Source organism: Dermacentor albipictus, unplaced genomic scaffold (assembly GCF_038994185.2).
Source record: "Dermacentor albipictus isolate Rhodes 1998 colony unplaced genomic scaffold, USDA_Dalb.pri_finalv2 scaffold_216, whole genome shotgun sequence".
NCBI classification, from domain to species: Eukaryota; Metazoa; Arthropoda; class Arachnida; order Ixodida; family Ixodidae; genus Dermacentor; species Dermacentor albipictus.
Window position 1 is genome coordinate 1 of NW_027225770.1, and position 2,500 is coordinate 2,500.

At 50.8% G+C, this 2,500-nt stretch overlaps 1 non-coding gene across 1 annotated transcript; it reads left to right on the forward strand.

Moving 5' to 3' along the window:
* The first annotated feature begins 107 nt into the window (after positions 1–107).
* LOC139053801 (U2 spliceosomal RNA) lies at positions 108–299 on the forward strand. Its single transcript, XR_011510791.1, has one exon. It is a non-coding gene; the product is annotated as a U2 spliceosomal RNA (small nuclear RNA).
* Positions 300–2,500: the final 2,201 nt, after the last annotated feature.

A 2,500-nucleotide genomic window follows, 5' to 3' on the forward strand; every position in this document is an offset into this window, starting at 1 on the left:
GTCTCTAGACGGGCTGGGTTTTATAAGATTGCCCACGCTGTTGCTGAGGTTACCAATGTCGCCAGGGCACCCACAAGGCAGTGGTACAATGGAGTGAAGTGAAAGACATCGCTTCTCGGCCTTTTGGCTAAGATCAAAGTGTAGTATCTGTTCTTATCAGCTTAATATCTGATACGGGTTCTATATGGACCCACGATATTAAACCTATTTTTGGAAGTTGGCGGAGTGCTTGAAGCCTGCTTCACCTCCGCCGCAGGTCGGCCCGGTATTGCACTACCTCCGGGATCGGCCCCCGCTCACTTAGGTGAGACTTCATTCAATCAAAATGAAGAACACAAGCTCGAAGCGAGCACTCACGTGACACGCACCATTCCCATACTATACGCAACGATGCCGGTGTTTCTGAACGATTGTCTGCTGTAATGAGCCACTTGGGGGGGGGGGGGGGGAAGGGTGATTAGCCGTGGGTTTTGCAATCAATGTAAGTCCCACTCAAAGCCAACACTGCATTTTGGAGTTCACTATCGCTTTGATCCGTAAACGACAGCAAGCTCGCCCTGCGAAAATCCGCTGCCCTAGTGGAAGAAAGGTTCCCTATGAAACAAAAATGGAGTGCCCGATTTCCGGCAACATTTTCGCTGCAGTGGGACCGAGCGCCTCGAAAACAAACTTGTCGTATGGCCAAGTGTGGCGAAATATATTCAAGGGTTCAGAGGTGCCTCAGCTTTCCAACCTGTATGTTATGAATACCTGTTGCTACCTTTTCGTCATCATCATCCTGCTGGCTACGACCACTGCAGGGCAAAGACCTCTCCCATTATTCTCCAAGCACCCCGGTCACGTGTAAGCCCGGTCACGGTCGCCGTCTAGTGCCTGCGCCCTTCCTAATCTAATCTGCCCTCCTAAATTTCCGCCACCCCGTGCTACGCTTCCCTTCTCTTGGAATTCAGTCGGTAACCCTTAATTGATGATCTTCCCCCCACATTGCATGCCCTGCGCACGCCCATTTCTTTTTCTTGGTTTAAACTAAGGTGTCATTAGCTCGCGTTTGTTCGCTCACCCCCCGAATCTGCTCTATTCTTATCCCCCGTAGCGCTACACCCATCATTCTTCTTTCCAAAGCTCGTCGCGTCGCCCTCAGTTACCCTTCGGTAATCCTTAAGGTCCTTCGTTGCGGCACTCGCGGCATCTTTCTCATTTAAATAAGGCTATTTCGTTCAGTTTTGGGGGAAAACTCAATGAGCTAGGCGCGATTGTGTCCCCGGCGCCGCTCTCAACAAGATGGCGGCGCCCAGGCTTTTTGCCTGGTGGTTCGGCTTGACGCAGAACACGCCTGCAGGGCAGTGAAGCCGCATTGAAGGGGCAACGAGCGGCGCAGTGAAGCGCATGCTCGGGCGAAAAACGCGAACATCAGCCAAAAATACAACCAAATGGCCAAATACGAATTTCCGTTATGGGAAATTGGAGTTCAGTTGGCGCGTTGCGCTCGCCTAAGGTAAAGAACATAAATGCGAGTGCCACATCAGCCAAGTCAATGCTGAGGATCGCGTATCATTTCTTATTTATTTTTCCCCTTGCCTCCTGGCCTGCGTGGCCCTAGCGCGCATGCCCACGAAAGTAATGCAATAAGGAAAACGCGAAATCATGCGGTGACGGCTGTATCATATCCATTGTGCGTGCTTTGTTCTTTTTGGACTACAGTGGTGTGCGTTATGAGAAAGTTTCAGTGACCAGCGAACCTATATTTAGAACCACATTTACGGTTACTGCTAACAAGCTGCGGGTAGGTGTTTTTTTTTTCTTTCTTTCTTTTTTTCGCTACCAACGATGGGTTATCGCAACCGCGATCGGTTGTGCTAGACGCGTTCTTGCCAAACGTTGGCTCTATACGCGACCCGTGACGCGTGGTCGGCACATTCAAGCAGTCCATTGCAAACCGTTCCAAGAAGAAGGATGCTAGCTCCACGTTCCGCCGGGAGCGCTAGTTCGAAGATTGTACTTTTAGACCCTCGAGGAAGCACCGCCATCCCACGTTTTCTATAACGCGCTAAGACTCAGAGCGACAGCGACCACTTGTCTTTGTCAATATCTCGGACACACTTTTTTTTTTTTCTTTAATCCAGATCGTCAGACGAGCCCGCGTTCACGCGCACTCGCTCTCTCCGATAAGCAGGGTAGCTCGGTTGGGGTGTTGTAGGGCCTCGCGCATGCGCTGCTGAGTTCGTCGCTTCGCCGGCCGGTCGACGCTGGCGCGGTACTGGTAATCAACTTCGACGGGCATGGTGAAACGTCACTGTGAAACGTCACGACTAGCAATGCAATGTGTTTGCGAGCAATCGGAGAAATGAGAGAGCCCCTGTAGATTAGTGGAAACGTTCCTCCAAGTATTACGTTTGCAATTTGCGCCTACGAACATGAACTAGACAAAGGAAATGATCTGTAGCCGCCTTCACTTCATAAAATTCCCGTACGAAGAAATTTGCGTGCGCACGTGATCTCC